Source organism: Antechinus flavipes, chromosome 5 (genome assembly GCF_016432865.1).
Source record: "Antechinus flavipes isolate AdamAnt ecotype Samford, QLD, Australia chromosome 5, AdamAnt_v2, whole genome shotgun sequence".
Classification (NCBI taxonomy): domain Eukaryota; kingdom Metazoa; phylum Chordata; class Mammalia; order Dasyuromorphia; family Dasyuridae; genus Antechinus; species Antechinus flavipes.
Window position 1 is genome coordinate 211,227,894 of NC_067402.1, and position 22,451 is coordinate 211,250,344.

At 33.4% G+C, this 22,451-nt stretch overlaps 1 protein-coding gene across 6 annotated transcripts in view; it reads right to left on the minus strand.

Moving 5' to 3' along the window:
- The window catches only part of USP15 (ubiquitin specific peptidase 15), a 154,145-nt gene that overhangs the window by 25,744 nt on the left and 105,950 nt on the right, over positions 1-22,451 (minus strand). Inside the window, exon 9 of one of the 6 annotated variants that reach the window (XR_007947652.1) lies at positions 10,714-10,860. The exons of 4 other annotated variants lie outside the window; for them this stretch is intronic. The gene's annotated coding sequence lies outside the window, so the exon portion shown is untranslated. Of the gene's footprint in view, positions 1-10,713; positions 10,861-22,451 lie in introns of those variants that run through there. One more of the 6 variants, XM_051961336.1, reaches the window with a different exon arrangement.

Here is a 22,451-nt window from a genome sequence, read left to right on the forward strand (position 1 = left end):
ATATTTATAGACATTTATCATATTGGAAATAAAAACTATTTTTGAATTTGTAAACCCTCTAAAAGGGTTTCAGAGATCCCCAGGATTCTCTAGACCAGGGGTCCTCAAACTTTTTAAATAGGGGGCCAGTTCACTGTCCCTCAGACAACAGTCTGAGGAGGGCTGGACTATAGTAAAAACAAAAACTTTGTTTTTGTGGGCCTTTAAATAAAGAAACTTCATAGCCCTGGCTGAGTGAGATAAATGTCCTCAGCTACTGCATCTGGTCTGAAGCTGTAGTTTGAGGACCCCTGCGTCTAGACCATACTTTGAGAACCACTGGTCTACACATTCATAACAGTAGAAAAAGAAGCTATGGGAAGAACAAATATGGTTTCCTCTTTCCTGCTATTCTCTTTACTTCTCTCCCTCTTCCATTTTGCTTCCATTTGTCTGCCTGCTCCTTTTTAATTTTGTTGGTTCACAGCTATTCCACAAAGCTCTTTATTAGGATTTTTCCCAGCCTCTCACTAAATTCTCTCACTTGGTAACTTCATCACCTTCCAAGGACTTCATTATTACTATACAAGTAATTTTCAACTCTAGAGACCTAGTAGTCCTAGTCTCTCTCCTGGACCTAAGGCAAGAATTTCCAACTGCCTAATAGGGCTCCATAGGCCATCTAAAGCTGGGTGTTTTGTAGGCACCTCAAATTCAATATACCTAAAACAGAATTATCTTCACCCTAAGACACTCCTTTCTTCTGAACTTCCCTATTTCAGTTAAAGGCATCAATATCTCCAGCCATCAAGGTTCGGAATCTTGGCATTATCCCTGATCCTGAGTATCTAATCACTTACCAAAGCTTATTATGTTTAGCCTTATAACTTATCTTGCATCTGTCCTTAGTTCAGGCCCTCACTATTGAAATAGCTGCCTGCACTATGGAAATAGCTTTATAATCTTATGTCATTCCTCTCAGATCTATCCTATATATGATTATCTATGCAATTCTAAAGAACAAGTCTGACCATGACACTCTCCTACTCGATAAACTTTAATAAGTCTCTACTGTCTCTAGAATCAAAGTCCTCTGCTTTCCTTTTAAAGCTTTTTGAAACCTGGCTCCAATCAATCCTTACAAACTCATTCATCATTACTCTTCTTGCACTCAATGATCTGGCCAAATTAGATTTTGCTGTTCCTCACAAATGGCACTCTATTCTTCTATCTACGTGGTTTTTGCACTGCCAATTTTTATCATCCCCATGTCTATAATATTCCCTCCTCAGTTCTGAGTACCTTATTTTCCTTCAAAACTCTCCTCAAGTATTATCTTCCAAATAAAGTCTTTCCCCAACTCTCACGCTAGTGTTTTACCATCATTTTTATTTAATTTGTCCCTACTTTGTGTAATATTTAACTTAGTTGAGGACAAAGTTTCATTTCTTTCTTGCTAACCCCAATGCCTCACACTGCTTTAGGCAATAATAGGTACTTAAAAGTGCTTGTCTATCAATTTGTTGGATCTGAAGTGATTAGAGTGACCAATTATGAGACATTGATTGGTAGGATTATTTAAAAAATACTATTTCATGAAGGGAAAATGATTTACCAAGTAGTTTTAGGTCTTTATGGACAAGTAGATTTGCTTATATAGTCTTTGCTGACAAGCAGACGGGCTTACAGAGAATAAGAATACAAGTAAAAATTGCTGAAAAGGTGCTATAGACAAAGCATTTCATTGTATGAATAGACAGTATGTTCCAGGAGAGTAAGAATGGTTTGTGGGATCAGTTAAAAACAAAAACTGCAAGGAATGCTAGAAAAGTGACAAGTAGATATGTGTGGTCTGAACACAGAGAAAGGGCCAGGAAAGAGCAGAAAATGAGAAAAGCTAAGTGACATAATATGTTTTAAATTTTAATACATAAGCAATGTGTGGTCACTGTTAGGTTTTTAAAAAAGGGGGAGAGAAATTACACCTAGGACATAACTTGTTCTTATGAGCTGTTTGGATCTGGAGGACAGTAACTGAAGACAGATGAAGTAGATCATAAATAGGTCTATGGGAATAAAAGAAGGGGGGAGGATCTCAGCTCAAATGCCTCTTTTTGCAAAGAAATTTTTCCAGATTCTCCCCTTTTCTCTGAGATTGGCTGTATATACTGTAAATCTTTGATGTAGATGGTTATTTGCATTTTGTCTCTCGTTAGAATGTAACTTCTTAAAGGCCAAAGAGTGTCTTTGTCTTTCTTTATACCTTTGCAAGTATCTATCATATTACTAAGCTACTCAATAAAATTCTTGCTGCCTTGAGAAAAATGAAAAACCTATAGTTTGGGGCTATGGCAATACATTTGTTTTATATATGTCTAGCTATGGGGTAACAGAAATGGAGCTGTCTTGTGAGTTAAGAAGAAAAGGATGCCATGAATTGTGTAGACAGTGTTCAATATTAGTGATGCTGAAAAAGATGAGCAATAGCAAATCAAAACAAAAATGAATAACAAAGATATCAAGAAAGTAATAAAACGATACTGGTCCTTAAATGGAGTTTAAGAAACCTGTTAAGAAAAATAAGACATATACTATATGTCCTATATCAAAGACAGTAGAAAAGTCAAGAATAAGAAGAGAAAAGGCTGCTGAATTTGAATAGAAGGGAGGCTCTGATCCTCAGCAATAGTAGAAATTCATCAACTTCTGACAGTAATAAACTATGGCTTTGAAAAAAATAAATTACTATCTTTTTGGATTGCTTAGGAAATATTTAGCATACCACCACTCTACTTCCTCAAGGTTGTTAGGCAGAATAAAAAAATAGAAAGGAAACATCTAAAAACTGATTTCTCAGGTTTGCTTTTGCTAAAAGATAGTAGAAACTGTAAAATGCAGTAAGTGTAATCCACCTTCTAAAGTGGATGGAAATTGCTGATCTAAATTATCCTATGGGGGGAAAAAATTTGATCTTACCCTTTAAATAGGTATATCCTATTAAAAAATTATTTGTGGGATCTATTAAAAAATTATTTGTAGGCATTGAGATCGCACAATTTCACTTGGAAGGCTGTTCTAATTAATCTTTTTTGTCCAAGATGGTTTCCTCCTGTCAAATAAATCTCTTTTTCATGAAATTTAACTTACTTAATTTTTAAGTAACATTTTTAAAACATTAAAAATAGCTACCAAAGTTAAACAATCCAAATTCCTTATTTTTTCCCCCCATTCTCTTTAATCACTATATCCAACATCAGAAGTGCTGACAGTCCCAAGAATATTTTTTCTACCCTTTGATGATAATGGACAAAACAAGATGATAATTTTAAAGGGTGGGGATAAGTTATTTATTTGGTGCTATTTTTTAGATGTTCCAAGTCACCACTAGATAATTTTAATTTTGATTGCTTCTTTTTGTATAGGGATAATGCTCTTTATACTGTCAATAAAATGGCTTATTACTTCAAAACAAATTTTAATGTCTGAGAAATGATGTAAGTTTCTTTTTCTCTTTCCTAATATAAATATATTCTTTTGATTTTTCAGTTTCTTTCCAACTACCTTTTCTATTTATCACTATATTCAGTTTATATTAGGCTTCCAGGATTTTTTCCTGTTAGTTGTCACTTGCTTTTGAGTAATATTCAAAGCAGGTCACATTCAGTTTATTTGCACTCTCAGTTCTTGTACCTGCTACTCTTTTAAAGGTAAAGACATCAGCTTTTGAAATATGGTGAAGTATAAAGGCTAATGGTTCTGAAGCTTAAGCACTTGTGTAAAGATCCCAATTCTACGTACTGTCTAAATGACCACCCTGACTAATCATGAACTCCTACATCTTAGTTTCTTCATTTGAAAAATTTTTCTGGGGACTGAACTACAGATATAATGCAATCTGATGGTTATTACTATCTCCCACCTTCTGCTATACATGTCCTTCGACAGTAAATTCAAGGATGAATATTCTCATGTCTGGTCATAACCTCCACATCTCAGTGACTCTGAATTCTTATAGAACATCATCCAAACTGCCTTTAAAATTACTGATTTCTTACTCCATCCCCCTCATTTCTCACAGTCTGAAGTCCCAAATCAACTCCACTCAGCCTTTCCACTATGCCCTCTGGAATGCATACTTGATAGGAAAAGTTATTTTCTTTCATATTAAATCTTTCCCTCTCCCAGTCTTCCCCATCCTCACTGATGACATAGCTTCCCTGGCCATCCTTTCCAATACCAGCTGAACTTTCACTCATTCTCCTTGGCTCACTGATTGAGACTCTCTATTCCCCACTGCCACTTCCATGTTCTTCCCTCTTCTCCATCACTCAGTAACTCCTCTTCCTTTGAGATTCATACTACTCATATCTACCACTCAATCAAAACAATGATAGTTGTCACCTATCTTGTTTTCCTCAATTTTCTGATACCTTGGCTCACAATTTTTCTTTCCTCCTCCAATTCCTGCCTTTCTATGAGGGTATATACATTGATTCTCTCTCTAATACTTTAACCACTCAGTTCCTCAACCTACTCACTTAATTGCAGCCACACACAAAGTCATCGTGTTTCTGATCTTATCTTCCTTTACAAAACAGTCTACACTCAAATTCATTTCTAGGCTATTTCTCCTTTTCTCTTCATATTGACCCCTTTGGTCAACCAAATCAATTCTAGCCTCCTTATCATATTTCTGATAATATCTTATATTTGTTGCTTTTGCTCCAAAACATATGTTGCTGAATGAAGGTGTGGTGGAGAAAAATCACATCACCATTCAGATTGAGTCTACCACAAAATCTATGTTACACATTCTTAATTGGGCCCTCACTACTGCTAGGCAACCCTAATTCTACCACCCTTCTCAACTCTCCTGTTTTCAGCAGAGGCTCTTCTCTAATATATATCCCCTTCTCTCCATTAACAGTGTCACCACTTTGATGGGGGCCCTCAATTTCATGTCTTGATTAGTGCAGTAGCTGATGGTGGATCCTGATTGCTTTTATTCCTTGTGTCATGGAGATAACTAGGATCTTAAAGCCTGGAGTAGAAGCAGAGTAGAAGTGCTGGGAGACTTTGAAAGGCAGGCTTAGTACAAACTTAATACAAACTGTTAAATCTATTCTCTGAGTGCAAACTTTGTGAGGGCAGGTGGGGCTCATCTATATGTGGACTGTCTGGACAATAGAAACTCTTAAAGGCTGTTTACTAAGTCAAATATGAAGAATGGCAAACTAAGAGAAGTACACAGTACTTTTAATTAGGAGGGAACTTGGAGACAGTCTAATCTACAACTTCATTTTACAGATAACAACAACGAAGAGATTTCTAGGATACTAAGACATAGGAAGACAGATAAATGTTATAGGTGAAATTTGAAATTAATTTTTTGGCTTCACAATTCATTACTCTTATTAGCAGACTATGTGCATTCCTTTAATTTGTAAGTAGCTTTATATTTTGTGGAACAATTAAAGAAAAATGAGTAGTTGTAAAACAAAAAAATTTAAGATGCTCTTTAGAGGTTTGAAAAGATCAGCTAAAAACTTATACAAAAAATAAACCTAGAAGAGAGATGGAAAAAATTGGCTTAAACAGTGACTTTATAAATCATTTGGGAAAGATAAGGCAGGGACATTTTTGTTTAATAATAATGATCATCACTTACAGTTTGCCATATTCTCTCTTAGTTTATAAAATTAAAATGAAATTCTATAAATACTTAATATAGTCTTTTAAAATCAAAGTACACACAGGTCATATATTTTACTTTTTAAAAAGTTTTCAACTAAAAACAGGGACTAATAACTTTTAGTAACTCTGGGCAAGTCACTTAACCCCAATTGCAAGCCCCAATTGAGCAAAAAACCAAAAAAATGGTCTTATCTTTTGTTTCTGTCACCTTAATTTCTGAGTACATTTCTCCCTCCCCAAATAAGCCATCTTTTGTAGCAAAAAAAACTGAAAAAACTAAAAAAAAAAAAAAAAAAAAAAGAGGAAAAGCAGTTCATCAAAACTGATCAACCAAGCTTGACAGTACATATATGCACTGTCACAAACACAGTTCTCTACACCTCTACAAAGAAGGCAGGTAAGTACATTGTCGTGAAATAATACTAAGCTATGGCAATGCACGTTATATCTGTAATAATTAAATTCAAGAATTCATCTAAAAACACAAGTAACTGTTTACATCAAAAAAAGAAAGGCAAGGTCTATTCAATTTCTTTTAGATGTTCTCACTGATTTTTCATTAGATCCACTGTCTACTTTTTATTAGTCTATCTCACTTTCTTCTAGGCTCTGAACAAAGACCAATGTCTATTTTCAGAGTTATAAATACATACTTGGCAAAACCTGTCTCAACTGCATATGAAACAAAAAAAGTCCTGCTGCTAACAAAGTGATTTTCTTAGCTTTCTGAAAGAAATTGCTTGTTTTCAATCAAGAAGCTATAACCAATGATTTATCTTTTAGGCACAAATAGTTTCCTTTAAATACTAACACTCAATTTTAAAGATCAATTTCTGATGACCTAAAAGGCTGCCCAAATCAAGCAGATTTGGGATCAAGTCCTGTCTTTGTTCCATCCTGGATGCAACCCTGGTCCAATTACTTAATCTCGCAGGATCCTAGGCAATTTCCCAAAACAAACTACAGCAGAACAGGTACACTGGTGGAAAGAGTTTCTATATCAGGACCTTAACTCCCCCAAATGGTGAAATAATAGGTCAAAATTACAACAAACAAATGAAAAATCAATCCAAAGGAGTGTAGTTTGTCAAAAAAACACATCTTTAAAAAATTACTAACGTGAGACATACCTTATTATGCTTATTATGTATAGGCCTATAAAACCTAAATGCCTGAATGTAGACACTGGACATAGCAAGTCCAGTTTTCATTAACAAACAAATCATAAAAGTTTATAAAAGTAAGTCTAAATCAAATTTTCTTACTTTTGCCCTAGAAATATTACTATATCAGAAAATTATATTACAGTGTGAAAACTCATTAGAACATTCAAGCTTTCCCTTTCAACTTTGTTTGTACAGTCTGAAAGACAATTTGTAAAAATCCAAAGTCACAGTCTCTCAAAACCCGCACGAAACCAATCTTATTTTTTTTTTTTTTAAAGTTGCATATAATGGCTCATTTTTAGCACAACATCACACATAAAAAAATCCATAGAAGAATAAAGACAGTCCCTGAGAAAGGTTAGCATACAATAATTTGTAATTGTATCATTCTTGAGTTTTTTTCCCTTAAACAATTATCTTTGTTACAGAAAATCCTTACACAAGTCTTTTATATTCATAGTGACAATTTCCACTTACTGGTTGGTTGACACTATATCTTACCCTAGTTAAGACAATAACAAAAGAAAAAAACCTATGCTTAGATCACCAAACAGAAGTATGAAAAAACTTCTTTGAAATTATCACAAGAAGGCATATGAACTACTTTCTTACTCAACTAGAATTCTTTTTCAAAGCAGTTTCTAAATCTCTACAAAAAGAAAGATGATCTCTGGTCTTCAACAACATGGACAAGGTAAACTTACTTATACTAAACATAGTATCTTTTTATAAATTTTAAAATAGTTCACTGAATTAAACTGAATGGTGAAATGAAGAGAGTAGTGAAATCTAAGAAACTGACGGACTACATTCGTCTTGGTTCTCTGATTCAAACTCTGTGAACCCACGAAATAATTTAGTTCCTCTTGGCCTTAGCTTCAAAAATGGAAATGCAAAATTAGAATAACTGCAGTATTAACTAGATAACTAGTTCTGAGAATTGTCAATGTATATTAAAACTATAAGGCATTATGCTAACAAACAGTATTATTGATTAGGCAGTAAGTTTTGTGTTAGGTTGAAATTCATACAATTTTTCTGAACCATTCTTTATTATTGATAGTAAATTTATTTAGCTGCCCTAAAAGAAAGTTCAGGCTAACATCTTTATAAAAGATCAATTGATTACTAGATTCTACAACTACCACTAATAGGAGATAATGGCTATAAAACAATGTAACTGGAAATTAAATTTAATAAACATATTTAAGTAATTGAAAGTACTTCACTCTAGAACATTCAAGCGGTGATAAACAGTAGGCAGGAAAGCTATATACCACTGTTTTGAAGAAAGATTTGGCCTTGGAGGTCTCAATTTTGGGATCATCTGCAGGGTAACAGAGGAGCTGAGGAGAGTTAGAGATTTACAATAGTTTTCTTGGAGCTGAGTGAGGGGGAAGGAGAAGGAGGGGTCTGTTTGCATATATAAGTTCCAACAATTTTGCTGTAGCTTAAAGCTTAAAGAGTTATTTTTTCTAATTGTATTCAGTTTGCAACATTCTTTTGAATGTTCTCAATGGTGGCAAATCTTAAGGCCAAATGACCAAATGTAATTTTGGAGTCACATCTGCTAAGTTAGATAACACTATTTTTTGGTTAAAATAATGATGACAGCAACAAGGACAATGGTATGACCATAAAGTATGCACAATGATTTTTTTTTGGTGCCTGATCAACAATTTCAAAATATTTTGTGCAATGTTAACAATGAAATAAGTATACAGCCTCGCAAAATGAATCAGAAAGAAGAGACATTTTGATGTATAAGTCCGGTTAAAAACAACAAAAGTCTCATTCATTTCTTGAAGTATTATAAGATGTAATCTGTGGTCCCAACAAGAGCTTTGGATGAAATGTCTTCTAAGAAGTTGATCTTCTACTCTAGTTCTCTCCTGTTAACATATATTTTTCAGATTAGTAATGGTTGGCAGAAAAAGTTTAGGCTGAAGGATTGGGTCTGAAGATTAGGAAGACAAAGAAGGGCATTATGGGGAAAGCCAAATCCAAAGTGATGTTGATTCAGAATGCAGGGGTGGAAATGGAAGGTACAAAGACAAGTATGTTTATTCTGTAATTCTTTCTGTTGGTCCATGATAACTAAATTAGATACTATTGACAACAAAGACTGTACAAATGAAAAGTAACAATGAACATAAAATTGAATAGGTTCTGTGCTAAAAATCTAGATAACAAAAATTAAATCTGAATTTAATGCAGAAAGGAGGTTTCTTGAGGCCAGAGATTATTCTGGTTTTGCAAACTTGGATCTTAGAACAGTATATGGAACACAGGAGATGCTTAGTAAATGTTAATTATTGTTTAATATGACACATTTAATTCAGATTGAGGACAAGATTAATGACTTTTTGGGGTATGGAGAGAAGTCAGAAGAAAATTACAATAACTGATGTAAGAGAATTGGAAAAGATTTAAGGAATCAGAAAAATAAATTCTGGAAAAATTTCTATTTGTTGTCCTAACACACTAAAGTTTAACTGAACAAAAGACTCCAAGAACAGTTCTAGGAGATAGAACAATTAGAAAGCTTAGGCTCTATATAGATCTAGCTTCATCAATGACTCAGTGTATGATCACACTGATGAACACAATTATTTAATCTCATTCTGAATCAATTTCACCACCTGTAAAACGGTAAAAATAGCACCTGGCCTACCTAATTCACAAAACCAATGTGAAAAACAGTGGCACATGCCTGTGATCCCTGATCACTGGAGAAGTTAAGGCTGACAGGGCCTGAGTTCAAGTTTTGAGCTTCCATAGGACAAAAGCTAATTCTATGTTTACACTGTCTGGCACCAAAGTGTCGGGACCCAGTAGTGGGAGGGCACAGAAGAAGAGGTATAATATACTGCTTAAGGAAATGTGAACTGGTCAGAAACTGAGCATGTCAAAAGTTCCATACCAATTAGCAGTGGAACTGGGCCTAGGAGGGACTACCACAGCCTAGGTGAAATAGGAAGACCTTCTACCTATCTCCAAATCAACACTGTATATAATATTACACATACTATACACACACACATGCTTTAAAGCTTTGTACATTTTAAACATCAAGATACAGATTTAGAAATGCTCCTTTTATATAGCTATTTCTACAATTTCTAACAGAAGTGTCATGATGCTTGAGAATTAAAAATATTTTAATATAGTTTTTCTGCAGAAGGGAAATAAGTTTTGAGCAACTGACCTAAGAACTTGTAAGAAAACTAATTGGAAAAAAAAAGAAAAAACTATTTTAAGGATATGACATGAATGTTACTTGCAATCATCAACCTAGAATAAAACAAGTATTTCAATATTCTAATTGAAAACTTTTCAAAAGAAACAAAAAATCTTAACAATGACTCTTCTGTTAAGTAGTTGAACATAAATAGAAGAGGCAAAGTATTAAAAAAGAATAAATATATAATTAAGCCACTGGTTAATGGTTAATTCCTCTTTATGATATTTTCCACATAAAACTTTCTAACCTGATCTTAGCATTGAATATGATTTGAATACTCTAAATATAAATGATACATGTTTTCTTTATTATTTTATTACATATGAAGAAGTAAAACAGTTTCCCCCTTATACACACATACAAAAATACATACATACATAAATCTTATTATTCTTATATGTAGTATACTATACATTTCTTTTACTAAATATATTCTGACTTATACGACTGGATTTACAGTGCTCTGGTCTCTGCTTCTCCCATAAATTCTACACCCACTTTTATTCATGGATTCAAATATAGTTCTATTATATAACCAAAACTCAAATCTTTAACACCATCATATTTCAGGAAATGAGTAATTAATAGCCATCCCAATAATTTGTAATGAATCTGGAATTTCCCCAGTACCTGGAAAATAGTCAAAGTAATCCCCTTCAAAAAGAGAAAGTTGTCTTTTGTAATGCTGAATATGAACCACTCCCTTTCTGTTCAGGTGCTCCAGAAGCCCAATTCTCAAGTGATCATTGTATGCTCACTATTTTAGTAAACCGGTAACTAGAACAGGAAAGAAAACAAACTTAATTTTTGATTACCTAAAGCTTTTGAATGAGTTGAGTAACTCAAACTGATCAAAATGAAATAATCTCTCACAATCCTTGGGGGAAGGGGGAGAAATCTTCCCACTGATAATAAAAATGAAAACCTGATCTAAATTAAAAGGTAATCACTTTACTTAGATTTGATAAAACCAAACCCAACAATTCTATGATTAAAAGCAAAATCTTCCTCCCCCTCCCCCGGAGTTTAAAGGGGATGGAAGGATGAAGAAACATTTTCAGATCTGACACCTCAGTAACATTTCCATGAACTGTCTTTCTAAAGTGTCATGGTAACAACAGTATGAAAAGCTGGTGTACTCTAACTTGAAGGTCCCGTATTATTTGTGTAATGAAGCAAGGGAGGGAATAAAATGAAATGGTACTTAAAATAAAGAATCATAAAACTTAAGCCTTTGCTTGATAAGGAAACCATAAAATCATTACAGATATTTCTGTGCCACAAATTTTTTTCTTTTCTCTAAAATTGTTGTTTTAGAAAAAGAAAATCTGAATAAAATTTTAATATTCAAATTCTTCCTCAAATTTTTGAGTGCAAAGCCATTTGTAGCACCATTTTGTATTGTACCTCTCTCCGCCTTCATCAAAAGAAAAGTAAAATATAAGTGGAGACTAATCCTCTTTCATTTTATTTTCACTATGATTTTCTACAACTTACCAGATTAAAAATATAGAAAGTACTATTCTTAAGAATTATGTAATCAGTAAAGTTTTAGAAACATGACTTTGACGATCAGGGAAAAAGATTTTGCTATTTTCATGTATTAGTATAGTATAATTGTGAACTCCAACCCCCCCCCCCAATATTCACGCTATTTGTAATGATTAAAATCCTATACCATAACAATATTTATCTAATTTTGTTTTCTGATATATTCCATCACTTAATGGCTTTGCTAATAATGGGAATTGCTGCAGAAGTTTTTCACACTAATAAAATTTTTTAGTGTGATCTTAAAATTTTCATTTGTAAGGCTGAGTTATGAGAATTCTAAGTCCATCCCAAAGATAACTGCCAGGTTTTACACATGAAGGCCCCATTCATCACTATAATTATCTAAACCAAACAATGATTGATGATTATATAAATTGATGAATCAAGACAAAAGTTCTAAATGTATAAATATTGTGATGGAGCCACTTATTGTACAATATTGATTAAACTAGTCTAAAAGCCAAGGTGTAAATAAGAAAACATCCTCATCAGCAAGAAAGTTTGTAGGCTGTGACTCAAATTAAATTCTAACACTAAGTATGGAATCCTGACACTGCAATAGTTTTTGAAGATTTTTTTTTTCAGCAACATAGTCAATTATGTATTTCTAAAACATTCTATTATGTAAGCCTATATTTAAAGCAATAAAATAGTTTTATTCTACACTTCCAAGTTAGTATGACATTCCAATGACTTTTCAATTTTAAATCACTGATATCTAAAGCAACCTGTCTGTTTATTCTCTTGTTATAATGAATATTACTGCCTAGGGCTTTGAGAACTTTTGTTTTTATTTCATATGCCCTTTTATTGGAAATCTCGATCAGCCCCTTTGGGTTCTAGTACCATCTTCATGCAGATGCTTTCAAATCTAGACATTTAGTGCAACTCTTTTTAGATCATCAATATCTATTAGTATCTGCCTACCAATTATCTTCTCTTGAATGTTTTAGAGAGAGAAGATATTTCAAGCATGATATTTCAAGCAGAATCCTTTCTGTTGAGGGCATCACAATGTCTAGATACCTGGGCTCAAAACTTTGGAGCCATCTATGACTCTTTCCAAAATTTTAGTGGCATTACATCTCTCACAATCACCCTCATTCAGGCTCTTTGCTATTGCCTGCCATTCTATTTTTTATAGCTTCTTAGTCTTACAATAATACTCTTCTCCATTAGGAAACCTGCTCTCTAGCCAAACTGGATTCCTTCACTTCCATAATTACTCCATTTTTCTCAGTTTCACACATTTGCACAAAACATTCCTTAATTCTGGAATGTACTCTCTCCTTACCTCAGAATTTTTGCCTTTCTTCGAGAGTAAGCTCAAATAATATTTTCACCTTTGTGAAGTCTTTCCTAACTTAATCTTCATAATGTTTTCTGAACCCCATCCTCTCTCCCTTTCTGAATTTTCTTGTATTGCATTTCCTTCTGTACATCTCTATTTCCCCCAATGGAAGTAAGCTTCTTGAGAGTGGGAAATGTTTCATGTTTGTCTCAGTATTCTCTGTGCCATCACAGTACCATATGCATAATAGGCAGTTAATATAAATTTAATCTGACTAAAAAAATCAAAACAAATAGTTTTGTTTGCACAGAAATGATAAAAGCACAAAAAAAATTGATAAAAGCAAACTCTGTGCAAAAAAGTATCAATATAATAATTCCGAGAAGTTCCCAAATGCCTTTTTTATACTAATGATGTGACTTCACTCTCTACTTCCTAATTGTGTAATAGGAAGGCATTATTGGAAAAGATTTATAAACAATTCTTGAGGGCAGGGATTATGCTATGAGGGCTATCCATATGCCACTCTATCTTTTCAGCCATCTCACACTGAACTAGGTATATATGTGTCACTCAGTATATATATATATATATGGAATAAAATTGAAAAAGTTTTTCATTATCTAAGGTTCTGATAATATTTAGTGATTTATTATATCTATACAAGTCTATTATTAATTTGAATCAGGGTCTAGGGTGAGACCAATAGTTTCTCAAAAATAATTAACAGAAAAGAGAATGAATACAAACAGAGAAACATTTTAAAGCTATGGCAATCAAACAGATCATTGCAATCAAAAGCATTCCATGATATAATCCCATTCTACAATTTTTCTTATAAACTATAAAGTTTATAGAAAAAAAATCAGCATTAGAAAAAGGACTTGAGGGACATACCCAGAAATGATGATATAATAAAAGTAATTTTAAAAAATGCGTAAAATAATGTGCTAGGATTCTGAAATTTCAAAAGAGAAGTTGGAAAAATGTTTCAAGCAACAGTTGTTCCACTAATATAAATTTAGCAAATAACTTCCTAAATATATAACTTTGAAGAAGACAATATTATCGTTAGATTATGTAAACTCTGAGTTGCTTACTGCAAAACTTGTAATCATGTATATTTATAGCTTATTTTACAGACACCTATGATATTTTGAAATATTTATATGATGATAACCAAAAAATGTAGCACTAAAATGATTTTATGAAGCATTCAGCTAAACCTTCTCATTCTGCTGATTATGAAATGTGGATCAAGAAAGGATAGTGACTTGTTCAAGGTTATATAAGTAAAAATAGGATTCAAGTTCATGTCCTCTAACTCAAGATCCATTTGTCTTTCCACTATACTCTACTACTTGGGTATCAATGTGAAAACATCTTACAAAGTTTACATATTTTTATATTCAATCACTACCCCTTCAGTCTTAGACCGACAAAAGCTGATGATTATTTTCTGAAACAAAAAAGTATTCAAATTTTAATCTAAACCTAATCATTAAGTCTTTTTTCCCCCTCTAACCATTAAGTCTTAATGTAACCAGGTCCTTCATTAACTTGCATGACTTTCTTTAACCAGAATCACAGTAAAACTTAACCTTTTCTATAAAATGAGTATATCATTGATATAATTTCATAATATCCCTGTGAAAATGAGATAAAAAATGTGAAAAATTTGTGAAGAGTTAAAGAGTATAAAATAGTATTAAATAGAAATAAGTTATTTAGAAGTTGGACTTTTGGTAATAGTTCATAATGCATTTTTATGTATTTTATTTCAATACAGCTGAATGTTGGCATTTTAGGGACAAAAATTCTGTACTGTGGCTTAATTAGATCACTTCAAAGAAGCAATTGATTACAGTAGATTCTGGGACACCACATAATATATATGAATCTGTATCATATTAGAATGAATATTCATATTAAGCATTTGACAATATAATTTCACAACTTTCCTTATATCTCTATTTCATATTATCACTCCATTCATGTACTACATGTTCAAATCGAATTGGATTGTTCAAATAAGTTGTTCCCTGAACTTGACATCTTTCACAGAAAATGCAAATACAAAATTGCAGGAACACTTTGTTGCTTGTCTGTTGCAGGCAAACTAAGAAAGGATATTACAGAAATTTATTGCATGAAGCAAGAAGTGGAAAATCATTTCTACTCACACAGAATAAAGTGATTTTTAGATTTAGAACCCACTGATTTTTAAAACTGAAAACTAAAAGGTGAAAAACAAATATTTGCAAAAATTGGATTAACAACAAAAATTTCATTTTTTTTGGCTATCATCTTTAAAACAGGCAAGAATAAAAAAACCCATCAAAACAAAAACAACAACCCAAACCCACTTCATATCAGTACCGCATATCCTGTTCCCTAGGCATAAAGTCAATACATAGCCAACTAATCCTGCCACTGGACCCAGATAGCTCTGCAGGGGAAAGTGAGACAGGTGACCTTGCCCAGCCCTCCCACACTCAAATTTATTTCACTAGCATGTCACAGTCCTCTCTGAGAATAAAGGAACCACCACCGCCACCAACATTTCCATATAAATTTATAATATGATATAATGAATATTCATATCAAGGAACTCTATAATCTGGTTTCAACCTTCCTTATGATTTTATTTCATATTACACCTCATTCATGTACTTTTTGTGTTGGACAAGTAGTTATTCTCTGAACTCAATATCCTATCTGCTAGTAGTTTTCACAGGTAATTCTGCATGCCTAGAATATAATCTCTCCTTATTTTTGCCTTTCATAACGTTTCTTCCAGGCACAGATTAGAGATTGTTCTTTTTTCTTTTGAAATATTCTTAGATTATTTTATTTGGATTTCTTTTTCATCCTATATAATTTAAAAAATCTTTAAAATTTAAAAAGACTATCTAGAGGCCAGCAATGTTCCTTGGACAAAGTAGGTGTTTGACAAATGTTGATGGATTTGAAATTATTATCTGGAATTATTATATTGAGGAAGTAAACGAACTTTAGTGATCAAAGGAGTAATAATTTTCATTCTAAACATTCTAGTTAATCAAAATATAAATCCTGCATAAATGCCTGATATTCACTTCAATTAAAAGCAGTGGTGTGAATATGAAAGGAAAAAATGCAAAATTCTTAAACAAATGACATATGCACGAAATGACAATTTAGCATGTGGTATTTGGTTTCCATATTAAATAAATTGGTTCTCTTATGGTTACAAGAGCTTTAAGAAAATATTTAACACTTTTTTTTTTGCTTTAAACATTTTTCTACAAGAAATACTAACAATATTCATTATAAATATATTCATTATAATATGAATTCTAAACAGTATGTATTTTGGGATTATTATTAAATATTGGTTTACAGATGTCATATCTAACTCTGGTATCCAAGTTCAGAGAAAGGCTTTTATTTCTCTTCAAAGTATTACTGTTCTTTATGTTGCTCTTTTTGTTTTAGGTCCAATATAAAACTGGTTTTGAAGAAATTTTTTTTAAATGATCCAAAATATTGGCAATAATAAATAGAAACAATTTAAAATTATTCTTCTTTTGTCATGTTATATGGCTAGAAGATATGGAATACTCACAGTTCAATCCCTGAAGAACTGAAAGTGAATTATCAGGTGAGAATAAAAAGGCTCATGGTGGGAATAAGTTGCAATACTACATCAAAAAGTAATTAGAAAGGAGAATTAGAAGATGTGATCAAGAGATATATTAATGGAAAAAAAAGGGGATTGGTTAAATGGAATGATTAATGAACATAAGTGCTATTGGTATTCTTATGATGTTGAGAAGAGATTAGGGCCTCTAGCAAGTTGGGTGTCCCCACCATGTGGTGAACTTATAGAATATAACAGGCATGGATAGGTGGCAACTTGAAGAGAGTAAACATATTGATTTGGTCAAAGACTGTTAGTATTTAAAAATAAAATCAACATGAGAGAAACTATCAATCTGGAGGAACAATATGGCATAGATGTGGAAAGAACTACGGGAGATGGAGTCAAAATGAAAATTTCCCCCTTTCCCTAAAAAGGCATCAGACTGAATCCTGATGAGGATATCCAAGAAAAAAAAAATCATTTCTACTCCAGGTGAGGACTGGGAGACACAAAGATACAAAGAGAAATCTTTAAATGCTAAAGTCAGGGTTAGGGCAGGAGCTTAAGAGGTTGTCTCAGACCCATACCAGGGCAAAAATGGGACAGAGTGCTGAGAAAGAGCAAGTTCAAGAGCAAGCAGCAATGGTGTGACTCGTATTTTATATTTCAAGAGCAGAGCAGGATCTCAGGTTTTTCTTCTAGCTCAGAGTGAAAAACCAAGGCAGGAATCTTAGAACTAAGGGATTCTTAAGCTGTCACTCTTATCCAGCAATGCTGCCCAGTTGGTTGTATACTAATAAGTGGCTGAGTCCAGCAGAAGTCCACTTGTTGAGACCCATACCCAAGTCAAGAATTTGCTAAGCTCAGACAAAGAGTGTGTAGCAATCAAAAAGGATTATATCAGTTGTTGTAAAGTGCTCAAAGTTTGCTGATCTCTAGTCAGAAGTGTCCTTGAGAACTCAATGAATATCTCAACAAATAAACAGTTGGACCAGCCTAGGCCTTCCTTCTAAAAGTGTGCAGAGGCTAGTCCCAAAACATGAAGTCTAAAGTCAGGGAGAGGCTAGATGAATAAAGAAACACCCCCTCCACTTGATAAAGAGCTATGTTTATATTCAAATATGGAGAGAAGAAGTTCAATCTCTGAATCTTATCACCATCAGAGTTCACAGAAGGGATCTAGCAGTTCTATTTGATGACCTCAATAAGAGAAGGGAAATGGGGAAAATGCACTGGGGGGGGGGGGAGGAGGGAGTAAAGGGAAGAGGGAAAGGAAAAGAAAGTTAAGTATACCCCAAAGAGATACTAAAGAAGGGAAAGGGACCTGTATGTGCCAAAATGTTTGTGGCAGCCCTGTTTGTAGTGGCTAGAAACTGGAAATTGAATGGATGCCCATCAATTGGAGAATAGCTGGGTAAATTGTGGTATATGAATGTTATGGAATATTATTGTTCTGTAAGAAATGACCAGCAGGACGATTTCAGAAAGGCCTGGAGAGACTTACGTGAACTGATGCTGGGTGAAATGAGCAAGACCAGGAGATCATTATATACTTCGACAACGATATTGTATGAGGATGTATTCTGATAGAAGTGGATTTCTTTGACAAAGAGACCTAACTGAGTTTCAATTGATAAATGATGGACAGAAGCAGCTACACCCAAAGAAAGAACACTGGGAAACGAATGTGAACTATTTGCATTTTTGATTTTCTTCCCGAGTTATTTTTACCTTCTGAATCCAATTCTCCCTGTGCAACAAGAGAATTGTTCGGTTCTGCATACATATATTGTATCTAGGATATACTGCAACATATCTAACATATATAGGACTGCTTGCCATCTAGGGGAGGGGGTGGAGGGAGGGAGGGGAAAAATCGGAACAGAAACGAGTGCAAGGGATAATGTTGTAAAAAAATTACCCTGGCATGGATTCTGTCAATAAAAAGCTATTATTAAATAAAATAAAATAAAATATTAAAAAAAAAAGTTAGGTAACCCAGCTACATCTATGCAAGCAAAGAAGAAAGGGTAAGGGTAGCAACTTAAATCTTGTTCTCATCTGAACTGCTCAAAGAAAGCAAGAACATACAGCTGGGTACAGAAATAACTTTCATTTAACAGGGAATAAGAGGAAAAAGGGGAATTAGAAGGAGGATAGATTAAAGGAGACATTAGCCCTAAGCAAAACAAACTTTAATGAAGGACGTATATCTTCTTTTTGAGGTGGCAAATAATGGGAATCTGAGGGAGTGCCCACATCATTTACAGAAAGGATGAACAAGTTTTGGGACACAAATGTGACAGAATACTTACTGTGTATTGAGGAAGAAGCTAGTGTCAGAAAAATTTGGAAAGACTTGTGCAATATGATGCAAAGTAAAGTGAACTGAACCAAGAGAATCAATTGAGAATGAAAGAAAAACAAATAGTCAAGGTACACACTGCCATTTCTATATAAATATAGATATATAACATATTGCTATATCCCTTTCTGTACTTTGAGTCCCTCACCTCTCGGGAGTAAAATATTATGCTTTCATCATTAGTCTTCTTGAAGTGTGATTGGTCATTTTATTGATCAAAGTTCCTTTTTCTTTCAAAGTTTTTTTTTTCTTTACATAGTTGTGTACCTTGACTATTTGTTTTTCTTTCATTCTCAATTGAGTAAGCACTGAGGGTAGGGTGATTGGGCAGTGTTTGGGTGGGAGGCAAAAAAGGCATAATACAATAGTTCATTTGTTTTGAATATAATATGCATATTATAAATAAAAACAAATGAGCGACTGGATTAGGAATTCAGTTTTGACTTTTGAGTTCTGACCTGGATTCAAGATCTATCTCTAACAAATATTATCTCTGAAACCCTGAGTAAGTTTCTTAACTTCTCAGTTAGTGGTACAACTTTCTAAAGGTATTAAGTTACTAATGAGCATGGATAAAGGTTAGTTCCTCTCAAGGTTTTCCTACACCAATAGAATTTTATAAATATGATTTGAAAAAAATAAATGTATAATTCTTATTTGTAATTCATGGAATACACCTGCCATTTGCCTTTAAAAAACATGTTGGGGCAGCTAAGTGGCGCAGTGGATAGAGCACCAGCCCTGAAGTCAGGAGGACCTGAGTTCAAATCTGGTCTCAAACACTTTATATTTGCTAGCTGTATGACCCTGGGCAAATCGCTTAACCTCAACTGCCTCAGCAAAACAAACAAAAACATGTGGAGATCATGCTGCATTATTTACTGACATTTCTTTCAATAATCAATAGAGAATGATGTTGAAATAAGTAGTAAAATTAAACATCTTGTAAAACAGAGACAAATCCTGTCCTTTTACAGGATTATTTTGAGGATCAAATAAGAGAATGCATTAAAAAACTTTTTAAACTTAAAGCAGCACATATATGTTAAACTATTATAATCAACATGAAAATAAAGTATGTTGGTCCTAGTATGGTAAAAACTGTAATTCCACTGTCTTAGAAACAGTAGTGAATAACTTGATTAGAATTTTAGTTATATACATTATCAGTCTCTCTCTCAAAAGCAATTTTGTGACCAGTTTAACTCAAGGTCATGAGTAAATTTGGAATCAGGTATGGTTTGTATTTACAGATTTAACCAGACATCTAACAAAGCTATGTTCAGAATACTGATTATTCTAGGTCAGTGATGAAACTGGTAAATTCATAAATATATTGAATCTCTGATGGATCTGTGGTTTCATATGTGAGTACTGCTTCCATTGATATAGAACACAACATATATTTTAGTGTAATACTCATCTATGTCTTTCCATAAATCTATCCCAAGAGATAGAGGTTTTCCCTTGGGTTTTAAAGTATCTTGTGGATTACAATACACATATGGACTATTTATCTTTTGTTCTTGATGCATTAAACTTAATTAAATTCAATTATTTATTAATATGTACTGAGAATAAAAATGAATGATATATTCCTTGTTCCCAAAGGGCTTAACATCTTGTTAGTGGAAACAAGTACATATGTAAATAATTTGTTATGGGTGGGAGGGAGTGAAACATCGACAATCACAGAAAAGTCCTATTGTGAAAGATGTCATTTAAACTAAATCCTGAAGGGCATATTTCAGTTGGAATGTAGAATTTATAAAATATTGGGAAATATAGATGGAAAAATAAGTTGGAGATAGATTGTAAAGTACTTTACATGAAAAATAATTATTTTTTATTATTTTATCCTAGAGTTCAAATGGATCTAAGGATTTTTTTTTTTGGGGGGGAGTGAGGGGACAGGGAAGTGACATGTTCAAGACTTGTGCGTTAGAAATGTCAATTTGGGAGAAAAAAGGATAGATTGGAGAGATGGGAGAGACTTGAGACAGGAAGACCGATTAGGAGACTATTATAATATGTTAGGGCCAGTCATATCAAATTAGGAACTGGGGCAACTAAACCAAAGTATGGACTTAAAAAAACTCATTTTAAGATTTTCTATCTTCTATTATATTTTTATTTCTTTAGTGAAATACTTTAGTGAAATACCAATTACTTATTAACTGGTTTGGCTGAATTTAGGAGTGTTTATTGAAAAAAAAAAAAAAAAGCCAACAAACATCTTATCTGCTTTACAGAATGAAAGTTTCCCTCTGAAAACTTTATTCTTGATGATTTAGAATGGCAGGTGATCACCAGAGCAAGGAAAAGATGGATCATAATAAAATTATGACACTTAAAAAGCTAAGTCTGTGAGCTCTGATTCCGTTCAGAATAGCTTGAGATGCATGAGGTACTGGGCAATTTTGTGGAATGTTTCCTGAACTTCTATCAAAGAGCAGTTGAGGAGATGGTGAATAGGAAAGGACTTGCTCATACTAGGTATATTTGTTCTAGTAAGAAGAATTTAGTGAGCTGAGCAGTTTGATGTAGGGAGCAGAAATAATAACAGAAGGGAGAGCCAGCTTATGGAATTCAAGGCAAAACTCACTGCATTTGTTTAGTCAAGGACCGAGCTGCTGTGGAGAGCTCTGGAGCAGAATCTGGAAAAATCAGCTCAGATGCAGCAGTGAGAGACTGCATGGGAAAAGCCTTTGAGGTACCAAAGCACTTAGAGGAATCAGCTATCTTGGCCATACATGTTCCCTGTGTGTGTGTTCCTCAGTACCAGTATATTTTATGTTCATTCTTACCACAGTATTTGTGGAAGAATGAACCCTAGAGGGTTTATGGGTAGAATGACTTACAGTTTTACTTATTACTCTATCACCTTAGTAAATGACTTTGCTTTGAATGAGATGTGTTTACTAATACACTTGGAGGGTTTGGTGATCTACAGTTTTATTAAAAGGATCTACAAAATACTCTGAAACCTGGGAGAAATAACCTCTTAGATATAGATTTGGAAGTGATTTGTACTGGAAAGAAAATAGAAACATATGAATTGGTCATATGAACAACAGAAAAAATATAAAAGGGGGGGGGGGAAATCATAGACGAAGACCTAGCAAATGTCAGAGTGGCACCATCGAGAATATAATGCTGGATAAAATCCAGGGAGAAGAGAGTACTTAGGAAGAAAAAGTCATCAAGACTTTCAAATATTGCAAGGGTCAAAAAAGAAGAGGACTGGAGGGGAAAAAAAAAAAAAAAAAGACTAGTGGATTTAGTACTTTACAAGCTTTAGGTTCGTAAACCATCAACCAAAAAACATTTATTAAACTTTTACAATGTTACAGATAATATATTTCCCTTTGTGAAACACTCAAGTATCCCCTATTTGCAAGAAATTTACATTCCAATGTAAACTTGAAAAGAACAGTTTAAGTGGCATTCTAGAGTTGTACTACAAATTAAAAGGGGTTCACAAGAAAGTGATGTATGAAAAAGCAGAGGCAATGAATGTAGACTCCTTTTTT